We start from the raw sequence: 12,438 nt of genomic DNA, 5'->3' as shown, positions 1-12,438 counted from the left end.
AAAGAAAAAAAAACCACGGTTAGGTGGTATACAATTATGGACGGACTGCCTGCCGAGTGCAGACACAGAGGTAGCCACAGCCGTGAACTACCGTACTGTACTGTGTCTGCTGCTAATATAGACTGGTTGATAAAGAGATGTCTATGTAACTATGTATGTATAAAGAAGAAAGAAAAAAAAACCACGGTTAGGTGGTATACAATTATGGACGGACTGCCTGCCGAGTGCAGACACAGAGGTAGCCACAGCCGTGAACTACCGTACTGTACTGTGTCTGCTGCTAATATAGACTGGTTGATAAAGAGATGTCTATGTAACTATGTATGTATAAAGAAGAAAGAAAAAAAAACCACGGTTAGGTGGTATACAATTATGGACGGACTGCCTGCCGAGTGCAGACACAGAGGTAGCCACAGCCGTGAACTACCGTACTGTACTGTGTCTGCTGCTAATATAGACTGGTTGATAAAGAGATGTCTATGTAACTATGTATGTATAAAGAAGAAAGAAAAAAAAACCACGGTTAGGTGGTATACAATTATGGACGGACTGCCTGCCGAGTGCAGACACAGAGGTAGCCACAGCCGTGAACTACCGTACTGTACTGTGTCTGCTGCTAATATAGACTGGTTGATAAAGAGATGTCTATGTAACTATGTATGTATAAAGAAGAAAGAAAAAAAACCCACGGTTAGGTGGTATACAATTATGGACGGACTGCCTGCCGAGTGCAGACACAGAGGTAGCCACAGCCGTGAACTACCGTACTGTGTCTGCTGCGACTGGATGATAAATGATATAAAAAATATATATATATCACTACTGCAGCCGGACAGGTATATATTATATATTATATAATGACGGACCTGCTGGACACTGTCTGTCAGCAGAATGAGTTTTATTTTTATAGAATAAAAAAACAACAACAACACACAAGTGAAGTCACACGACGAGTGTTTAACTTTTTCAGGCAATCACAATATAAGTATACTACTAACTATACTGGTGGTCAGTGTGGTCAGGTCACTGGTCAGTCACACTGGCAGTGGCACTCCTGCAGCAAAAGTGTGCACTGTTTAATTTTAATATAATATTATGTACTCCTGGCTCCTGCTATAACCTATAACTGGCACTGCAGTGCTCCCCAGTCTCCCCCACAATTATAAGCTGTGTGAGCTGAGCAGTCAGACAGATATATAATATATATAGATGATGCAGCACACTGGGCTGAGCCTGAGCAGTGCACACAGATATGGTATGTGACTGAGTCACTGTGTGTATCGCTTTTTTCAGGCAGAGAACGGATATATTAAATAAACTGCACTGTCTGGTGGTCACTCACTATATAATATTATGTACTCCTGGCTCCTGCTATAACCTATAACTGGCACTGCAGTGCTCCCCAGTCTCCCCCACAATTATAAGCTGTGTGAGCTGAGCAGTCAGACAGATATATAATATATATAGATGATGCAGCACACTGGGCTGAGCCTGAGCAGTGCACACAGATATGGTATGTGACTGAGTCACTGTGTGTATCGCTTTTTTCAGGCAGAGAACGGATATATTAAATAAACTGCACTGTCTGGTGGTCACTCACTAGTAAACTCTCTGCACTCTCTACACTTCTACAGTACTCCTCCTAGTCCTAAACTCCAGTAAATCTCTCTCTCTTATAATCTAAATGGAGAGGACGCCAGCCACGTCCTCTCACTATCAATCTCAATGCACGTGTGAAAATGGCGGCGACGCGCGGCTCCTTATATAGAATCCGAGTCTCGCGAGAATCCGACAGCGTCATGATGACGTTCGGGCGCGCTCGGGTTAACCGAGCAAGGCGGGAGGATCCGGGTCTGCTCGGACCCGTGAAAAAAACCATGAAGTTCGGGCGGGTTCGGATTCAGAGAAACCGAACCCGCTCATCTCTAATATATATATATATATATATATATATATATACACTCACACAGACATGCACAGAGTCACACAGACACAAAGGCACGTATATATACAGATTCATACAGACACGCACAAAGTCACACAGGCACGTATATATATATATATATATATATATACACTCACACAGACATGCACAGAGTCACACAGACACAAAGGCACGTATATATACAGATTCGAACAGACACGCACAGAGTCACACAGGCATGTATATATATATAGACTCACACAGACACGCACAGAGTCACACAGACGCAAAGGCACGTATATATACAGATTCATACAGACACACACAGAGTCACACAGGCACGTATATATATATACACACACAGACACGCACAGAGTCACACAGACACAAAGGCACGTGTATATATATACAGATTCATACAGACACGCACAGAGTCACACAGGCATGTATATATACACGTAAAAAGAAAAAAAGGTTGTTCCAATCAGGAATCTAATACAGGCGCTTTAGAAATATAATTACAATTAAAAAAAAAAAAAAAAAAAAAAGACCACTTTGACAGTAATGAGTAATTGCAGCTCTCACAAGGTATTCTGTTATACCTGACAAACACTAAAAAGATTATAGATACTATAATAGAGAGCGCAAACATATAATAGTTTAAAAACAATTTATTATTACTAAAACAGCATATATTAGACCATAAATGATTACTGCAGAGCCAAACGGCAATTTAGACAGAAAACATCAATTAAACCAAACAATGTTGGATAGACATGTGTATAATTGGTCCCCTGTTAGTTATAACAAAGGGAATCCAATATATCCAATGATAAGGTGGTATATATTTAACGTTCCTTATTTGCCCAATGAAACGTTCAGTCAGCTGTGTCCCGATTGTTTGCAAATAATTAGCAACGATGTTCAGAATTGCCTCATTGATGATACTGGATTTGATGTGATAGCACACACACAGATGATTTGTAACTGAAATAGATTACCAGTTCTTTAGCAACGTATTTGTGACATCACTATGCCGTATTCAAGATGATGCAGGTTTCTCACCGAAATGCAGTGTGAAGAGCCGTATCCTATGGCACAAGGATGTAGCGGCTGTGCGGCAGTGGATGTTAACGTTGGTGCCGGGTCCTATGACACGAGGACCGCCCGGCACTGGAGCTGGAATAAGCAGCCAAGTTGGAACTTGTAAATTGAGGCAAACCTTAGGGACACCGAGTGATCGCTCGTGCTGTTATATGGACGTCCTGGAATCAATTGGTATAATGTTGCGGCTCGGCAGTATCGTGGTCAGAATCCTTGATGCGTTTCTCCGGCTTAAAACATGCCGGTTTCCTCAGAAGGTGTACCTGGTGATCGGTTCAGTGTGGTATATAACAGGGCATCAGCCAATCAATGTTCAGTATAATTAGATACCTGATCTATAACAGGTGTACGTATCATGCTGTTCAATCAGTGTGGTCTCTAGCGAGTGCATTTTGGTAACTATTTATACATACACTCGCATAATTAAATATATATTATACATAACAATATAACATTTTGCTTATATATAAAAAAGCAATAAATTGCTAAAAATCAATTAATAGCATCGCGGAGAATATATTTGTTTAAAGGAAAAAAGAAGGGAAAAGAAGCGCTTTAATAATCAGTTCTATACTCAGATATATATATGTTATTTTTCAGACCAATTATTACAGGGTTGACCGTGGCGCATGACACTAATCGTCAGGTTTAGCAACCACAGCATCCCGGGTTCAAACCCCACTGGTAATCTATTTCAGTTACAAATCATCTGTGTGTGTGCTATCACATCAAATCCAGTATCATCAATGAGGCAATGAGGCAATTCTGAACATCGTTGCTAATTATTTGCAAACAATCGGGACACAGCTGACTGAACGTTTCATTGGGCAAATAAGGAACGTTAAATATATACCACCTTATCATTGGATATATTGGATTCCCTTTGTTATAACTAACAGGGGACCAATTATACACATGTCTATCCAACATTGTTTGGTTTAATTGATGTTTTCTGTCTAAATTGCCGTTTGGCTCTGCAGTAATCATTTATGGTCTAATATATGCTGTTTTAGTAATAATAAATTGTTTTTAAACTATTATATGTTTGCGCTCTCTATTATAGTATCTATAATCTTTTTAATGTATATATACAGATTCATACAGAAACGCACAGAGTCACACAGGCACGTATATATATACATATATACAGATTCATACAGACACGCAAAGAGTCACACATGCACGTATATATATATATACAGATTCATACAGAAACGCACAGTCACACAGGCACGTATATATACATATATACAGATTCATACAGACACGCAAAGAGTCACACAGGCACGTATATATATAGACTCACACAGACATGCACAGAGTCACACAGACACACAGGCACGTATATATACAGCTACACACAGACACACAATATAGTTCCCCCTCTCACCTAACAGGTAAAGGAGTTATTACTCTGAGGGGGACATTTATCAAATCTTGGAGAGAGATGAAATGGACAAGTTGCTTATAGCAACCAACCAGCTCCGAACTGTCATTTTTCTAGCACAGCCTGTAACATGGCAGTTAGGAGCTGATTGGCTGGTACTTTATCTCTCTCCACTTTATCACTCCACAATATTCGATAACTCTCCCGCTGAGTCTGGGGGCTACGGCAGCTCCACTGCCTTCTATCTTCCATATACCTGTATAGGTTGTGTAGACCCACCCTGACCCCTGCTCCAACTCCTCCCATTACCTCTCTCATCAGCTTGCAACTCCAAGGCTGTAACTTAGTGGTTTAGGGCCCCCAGTAATAGGGGGGCTTGGGGACTTAATCTGGCTCTGGGTTGGCGTCTGATTGCTGGTTGTTACGGAGGTGAGACACTTTCTGTGACACCACAGGCCTCTTTCTGCATTCCTTAGCGCCCTCTAGCACTCAGATATACTTGAGAACCACTGCTCCAACACTATCTGTCTTCTACACAGAGCCCTAAAAGCCAGGCCGAGCACACAGAAAGCCAGGGGCTGGCCGAGCAGCTCCGCCTGCTGGCATTTTGCTTGGCTGCCTGACACGCTAAGTAGGGATGGCCATTGACCATTGAGAATTGCCAAACATTGATGGCTAACTACCGATTGTGGATTGTGTTGCCATTGATGACAGTGAGACAATGGTGTTCTGCAATCGATGGCTGAGTAGAACCAAATATATATTTTTAACAATACAGAGCTTAGCCCAGCCTCTGGCTACCCACTAGGCCCCCCCTTCATTGTTTTTATTGACCCACAGTCCGGCTACCACCTGCCACTGGTGGCAGCCCACCGAAGGCCATCCCTAACATTAAAACAGAGGCTGGCCAGCAAGGTCCGCCTCCCAGCCCTGTCCTCACACGCCCAGCATACAGAGCTGTCACCACGCCTACTTGTCGGGCATACGCGATCCACAGGCGCGCACAACTATTAGAATTCCAGCCCCAGTCCCTCTCTTATTGCATGGCAGACTTTGGTTCCTTCTTATTTTATAGTTTTTACCTTTTGTATAACAGAGTTAAGAATTGTAGAACACAGGGGGTCATTCCGAATTGATCATAGCTGTGCTAAATTTAGCACAGCTACGATCATCTTCCCTGACATGCGGGGGGACGCCCAGCACAGGAATAGTCCGCTCCGCATGTAACCCCCCCCCCCCCTTCCCTGCACAAATACAAAAGCATCGCCTCTGTATTTGTGGAGTAACTCCCGGCCAGCGCAGCTCCTGCGCCTGGCCGGGAGTTGTTTGTCGCTGCCGCTGGCCACAGCGGCTGCGTGAGACGTCACAAAGCCACCATGGTACGCTCCCCCAATGTTCCGACCACGCCTGCGACCCAGCGGCCGACTCTGTCTCAGAGGCGAACGCTGGGCACCGACGACTGCCATGCACCAGCGCACTGCGCACCGGCGCATGCGCAATTCCGACCCGATCGCTGCACTGCAACAAACAGCAGTGAGCGATCGGGTTGGAATGACCCCCAGAGTACAATCATAAAGAAAAAGAGACAGAGGATAAAGAAAATGAGACAGAGGATAAAGAAAATGAGACAGAGCTAAAAGTAGCTTCACGCTTTCTGCAGGGGCCATTGCACCGAAACAGAATCCTGACAACTTGCTCTGAATTGTGTTGACATCAGACTGTCAAGCGGCAGATATCAAAAGGCTACGTTATAGCGCTACACAGCTATAATAACATGTCACATTTAATTAATTTCCTGGAATAAACCGCAATCGAATTCATTAGTTTGAGAGGCAAATAATGGAGAGCAGCAATCAGGGGCGCACGTCACGGCTTAGGCGCTGCGCTAGATTGTCCATGTATGACTGCCCTATGAAATGTCACGCCTGTACCTTGTCGTAGAAGGTTAAACAGACGAAGTGAGGAACGCAGCTTCCAGTTATTTCATTTTACAGGAGACAGTAATTGTAACTGCTGAAATAATTTGCTTTGCTGCAGAGGAAGTGATGTGCACTGCGCACATCTTATGCACCTCTGTCACCAGGCACTGAGCGAGTCGCCGACACCTGCTGTGTGGGCCGCATTGTCAGCTGGGCATTCTGAACAGACTTGTTGCAAAGAACCATTAAAGACTGTTTTCTGATTAAATCCATTTATGCCAGCAATCCGGTTCTAGGAACTAGGCCCTCTGTGTATTCTAAGGATTGTCAGAAGGTGTTTGGAGTGTGAAGCCTAACGGCCTCCTTGTTGTTCGTCAGAGGGTCTCTCAAGGAGACCTGGACTGCATTGCCAGGGATTCATACGTCTCAGTCCAAAAAGGAGCCTCTCCAGGAGGCTGCGGGCTACAGACAACACACAGGGACACAGTGAAGTGTTAAGCTGAAACTCAGGGTTTGCCAAAAGATCAGGGGCAGGAGGCTATGATGCCCAGCCGCAGAACATACTGAGGTCTGTGCAGGCTGATATTAGGTGTATCCAGGAGGGTTTGCCAAACCTGAGATCCAGAAAAGAGTTAGCAGGCTCTGTGATTGGCCACGGCAGAAACACAGGTGCAAAGAGAATATTCTTAAACGACAGCAGGGAACAGGAAAGAAACAAAGGACCACTAGCGGAGAACATGGAACAGACACATGCAAAGTGTAACTATAGATGTACACATCTGAGAAGCTGCTTGGGAACATGCATGGAGCCGCCGAATACTCTGCAGAAATAGTGGCTAGAATTTAGCAGTATCACAATGAACCAAAAAAAAAACCCAAATATGACAAACTAACATTTAATAGTATACATACAGGGCGTCATTCCGAGTTGATCGTACGCTGCCGATTTTTGCAGCGCAGCGTTCAGGTTAGTACTGTGCATGCGTATGCACTGCAATGCGCACGCGCGTCGTACGGGTACAAACAGCATTGTTGCTGGGCAATGCTTCTAGCGACTAATCCATTCGCATGGGTGATCGCAAGGAGATTGACAGAAAGAGGGCGTTTATGGATGTCAACTGACCGCTTTCTGGGAGTGGTAGGGAAAACGCAGGCGTGTCCAGGCAGGGCGGGTGTCTGACGTCAATTCCGGGACCGGACAGGCTGAAGTGATCGCAGCGGCTGAGTAAGTTCAGACCTACTCAGAAAGAAACTGCAAAAAACTTTTTCGTCCCGCTCAGCTGCACACGCGATCGCACACTTGCAAAGCGAAAATACACTCCCCTGTGTGCGGCGACTATGCGTTTGCAAGGCTGCAAAAAGTAGCTAGCGAGCGATCAATTCGGAATGAGGGCCACAATGTAAAAAACATAAAAAACACATGGACATTGTTACAATTAATAACAATAAAAATATATAGAATTCCTTTAGGCAATCTCAGCAACAATACTACATAGAATAATTATTATTCAAACTAACCGAACTCCTAAAAAGTCCCAGTCTCAATGTATACGAATGATATTAATGCACTTTGCTGTATTTATCCACAATTGACATAAAGAAACGTATTCCAATAAAGTGAGCCAGCCAGCGTAATATTTAGGATTCTGGTCCGCCTTTTAGTTAGTGTAGCAGCAATTAGTGATTAGTGGTTAGTAAAGCAGCAACCCATATAATTTATAACAATCTGTTCTTCCATATAAACAATGAGCCAATTCAGCAGATGTAGTTAGTTCAATTATTGTGGCAATATCCAACACAAGCAGTTGCAGCAAAACTATTTGACGTAATTGGCTGGATTATTGCAGCAATATTCCACGCACACAGTTGCATCAAAAACTGTCTTGATTTGCAAAGTCCAGTAATCCAATTTAGGAAATCTGAGACATTATCCTTTATAGCCCTTTCCAGGAGGCCATATCAAGTAACGTATAAAAACCACTGCACTTTAATTTCTGTCTTAGAAATTGTTAGCCACCCTTAAACGAAGGAGAATCACTCTAAATACTCTAAATACTCCACAAATAAACTGGCAGTGCTTTAACAGTACAGCTTAATCATGTGTATGTAATCTGCATACCCTAGTTACTGGTATTCCTATCATTACAGTTTACAGGGGTAAATAGTAGCAGTTATCTGACTTTGTGCAGTAGCTTAATACCACTAGGGTTCTTACGGAGCCAAATTTTAAGCACACGGGAACTACTTCTTCATAAAGCGTTTCTCCACCTTTATACACTCTCCGCGGCTTCCTCTGAGACATTTCAGCACAAAATAGGTTCTTCAGTTCTGCAGTCCACTTGCTGGTCCAGCTTTTGGCTGCTGTTGTTAACAATGAACCAGGACATGAAATGTGCATTTAATTTGTTGCAATATGCATTTGTACATATTGTGGCCAGTGCTCACAGCCAGGGGCAGGGGGAGCTGGGCAATGTCTGAGCCGTTTGCTGAACCAGCTCAGATGCTGCCCGACAGTATGGGCAGTACGGATGGTATAATGGTTAGCATTACTGCCTCACAGCACTGAGGTCATAGGTTCAAATCCCACCATGGCCCTAACTGTGTGGAGTTTGTATATTCTCCCCGTGCTTGCGTGGGTTTCCTCCGGGTACTCCGGTTTCCTCCCACAGTCTAAAAATATACTGGTAGGTTAATTGGCTCCCAACAAAATTAACACTAGCGTGAATGTGTCGGTGTGTACATGTGGTAGGGAATATAGATTGTAAGCTCCACTGGGGTGGGGACTGATGTGAATGGCCAAATATTCTCTATAAAGCGCTTGGGAATATGTGTGCGCTAAATAAATAATTGGTAATAATAATAATTTTAAAAAAGCATTTGTCTGAATCCCAGGATTAGAAGCTCCCTATTTTAGAAAAATCCCGGGATCGGATTGGCCACCCTAAATGTACTGTACATTTTGCTATGGCTTATAATGTAATGTGCCTCTCCCCTCCCTATAGTATATAATATATTATAACTACCTGGGGGGGAATTTACTAAGAATCATGTTGGGCTGCGATCCGTGATCGCCCCTTATTGCTGGAACGTTTCTTTCTGTCACTTTCAGGGTGTTTCAGTGGAAAACATGGTTTCTTCTCTCTCCATCGATTTTTACGTGTGTGTGTGTGTGTGTGTGTGTGTGTGTGTGTGTGTGTGTGTGTGTGTGTGTGTGTGTGTTGATTGCTGTATACTTGATATATACTTGATTGCTGCACCAGTATTTGAAAGCTCGTTCAGCAGCGCATGCGGCGGGTTGCTATGGCGATGAATGGTGCTGGCAGTCACTTTAGATAGATGTTTTGTGATTGAAATGTTTCTAATTCCAAATTATAATGGGGGTAATTCCGAGTTGATCGCACGTAGCAACTTTTTGCTGCTCGTGCGATCAACCTGACGCCGCCTATGGGGGAGTGTATTTTAGCATAGCAGGGCTGCGAACGCTTGTGCAGCCCTGCTATGCTAAAAAAGTTTCACGCAAAACAAGACCAGAACTGCAGTTACTCACCCAGTGCGACGGATTCGGTGATGAAGGTCCCGGTCCTGCCGTCAGACTCAGCCCTGTCAGACACGCCTGCGTTGGACTCACAACACCTGGAAAACGATGAGTATTCACCCCGGAATGCCTCCCGCCTGTCCATCTTCTTGCGATTGCCACTGCGATCACATTTGTCGCTGGCGGTGTTGTTGCCCGGCAACGACGCGTGTGCACAATGCTTCCGCACATTTCCGACCCGTTCACACCATAGCAAAGAACCGCTGCATGTGAACGGGTTGAAATGACCCCCATAGTCGTACTTTGAGTGTGTTGGACATTGTGAGGGCGTACACCCTATAGTAAATCTGCCCCCACACGCTCCCAGCCCACTCTCCCCTACACCCTGTCATCACTTATCTTCTACTGATAAATTACTTAGGTGCTGTAAAGAGGGGTCACGGTATTATACTGTACTGAACACAATGTGTGGGCTCTCCGAGGCACACGCAAATGTTTGTTTGTCTACTTGGCGTGTTGAGTTCAGGTCAGTTTGCTGGGTGAGCCTCTCTGCGTTCATGTAATATGCCCCTTCCTCCTGCCAAACGCTTGCCCTGACGCTGAGGGGCTGAACAATCACTACTTTATCCTTACATTAATAGCTGGTGCTTTTAAAGGTACATTTTTTTTTATATTAAATGCAGTAAAGAAAACCAAACACAACGAACGAGAGGCTCTCAAAGGGTTAAGGCTGATTCCCCATCGTCTTGCTCTCCGACAATCCCACAGCTGCATGGTGCATGGTTATATTTAAACAAAGGGCATAAGTAAATCATTTTTAACAATAGATGACAATCAGTCTATATACAGTTCTTCACTGCTCCATATAGCTCTCTACCTGCTCTAACTATCATCAGGAGACAGATTCAACAGGGAACCTAGAAGTTCCAAAATAAATACAGTATGGCTCCTGACACACAGAGAAGAAAATGAAGTGGTGCTATATTCTAATTGAATAGCCAGTCACCTATATATAGAAAAAGAACTGATGCTGATATTAAGGCAAAGGGAGGTCACACCAAATATTGATTTGATTTAGATTTCTGTTCATTCACTTTGCATTTTGTAATTGATACAAATAAACTATTAACACTTCTATATTTGAAAGCATTCTTACGTTGCAGATTTTTTTCCACACCTGCCTAAAATTTTTGCACTGTCTGTCCTATGAGACGTAGAGGAGGCATAGAGCCGTTTAGGTCGCTCTGTGGTGCACGATGGGGGTCATTTCCGAGTTGATCGCTTGCTTGCAGTTTTTAGCAGCTGTGCAAATGCATTGTCACCGCCCACCGGGGAGTGTATTTTCGCTTTGCAGAAGTGCGAACGCTTGTGCAGCAGAGCGCCTTGTCGAAGTAAAAAATATTACATAGAGAGAACATACAGACTCCACACATTATGGGTCACTATGCTTGCAAATGCGCGCAGTGAGCACAGCAATATATGATAACATACGCATTTACACGGACATGCCACAGAGATGGATTCGACACATATTTCATACGGCACATAATTATAATAATATCAAGCGCCAGACATCATAATGATTTAAAATTATATAATGGAGTAACGTCCTGTATGTGTATTATTGGAGCAGAGCAAGATAGACATGTCGTGCTTGGTATTACAGTAACCAGATTAATGTGTAGATTCATTTGATACTTGTTATTAAGTTGTAGGACATTGCAACAAGTAGTTATGATTAAATGTATGAAAGCTAAAGTCACTCTTATTAGAACAATGGACATTCCAAGCAGTTGGTGGACAGGAAACTCAGGCCAGCCCTTTTGATGTCTTCAAGGCTGAACTTTGTTAGCATACAAACAGACCAGTGACGCATCATGAATGAGAAAGTTCCCTCCCTTAGACTAGATGTGTGCACTCCCCCAAACTAGATGGCACATTGCTGATCAGACATACAGGAGTTGCTGTTTTGTCCCAGACGATGGTGGAGATGTTGCCAGACCAGTTCCTGTATTTATTTACAGAGAGAGAAAGAGTGATATGGAGGGAAGAATTTATATGAGAAAGATATGGTGATGTATTTGCTGGCCTGTAACTGTATGTATTTGATTTAGTTTGTATTAACTGCTTACTGTATAAATTGTACCCATGTAACTATATGTATACTGTACATTGTGATATATTGAATACATATCCTTTTAATAACAAATATATACATCAATGAGCTTTGGAACTCAGATAATGTGTGGGTGTATTGTTTTCTCTTATGGGATGCAGTGTTTTCCGTATCCACAGGGAATACAATGCTGTATGTCACAGCAAGTGTAAGTGCTCATCACTTACACTTGCTGTGACATACAGCATTGTATTCCCTGTGGATACGGAATCACTATTGGTGCTGTGATTATCTAGTGTTACTTTATAGTTATATACATGTTAAAGTACAGTATATACAGTGGCTAAAGGGTTCAGTATGGTATGCCGGCGGTCGGGCTCCCGGCGACCAGCATACCGGGGCCGGGAGCCCAACCGCCGGTTTACCGACAGTGTGGCGAGCGCAAATGAGCCC

The sequence above is a fragment of the Pseudophryne corroboree genome, chromosome 12, assembly GCF_028390025.1.
Source record: "Pseudophryne corroboree isolate aPseCor3 chromosome 12, aPseCor3.hap2, whole genome shotgun sequence".
Classification (NCBI taxonomy): domain Eukaryota; kingdom Metazoa; phylum Chordata; class Amphibia; order Anura; family Myobatrachidae; genus Pseudophryne; species Pseudophryne corroboree.
Note: the sequence above shows the minus strand (reverse complement) of the source record.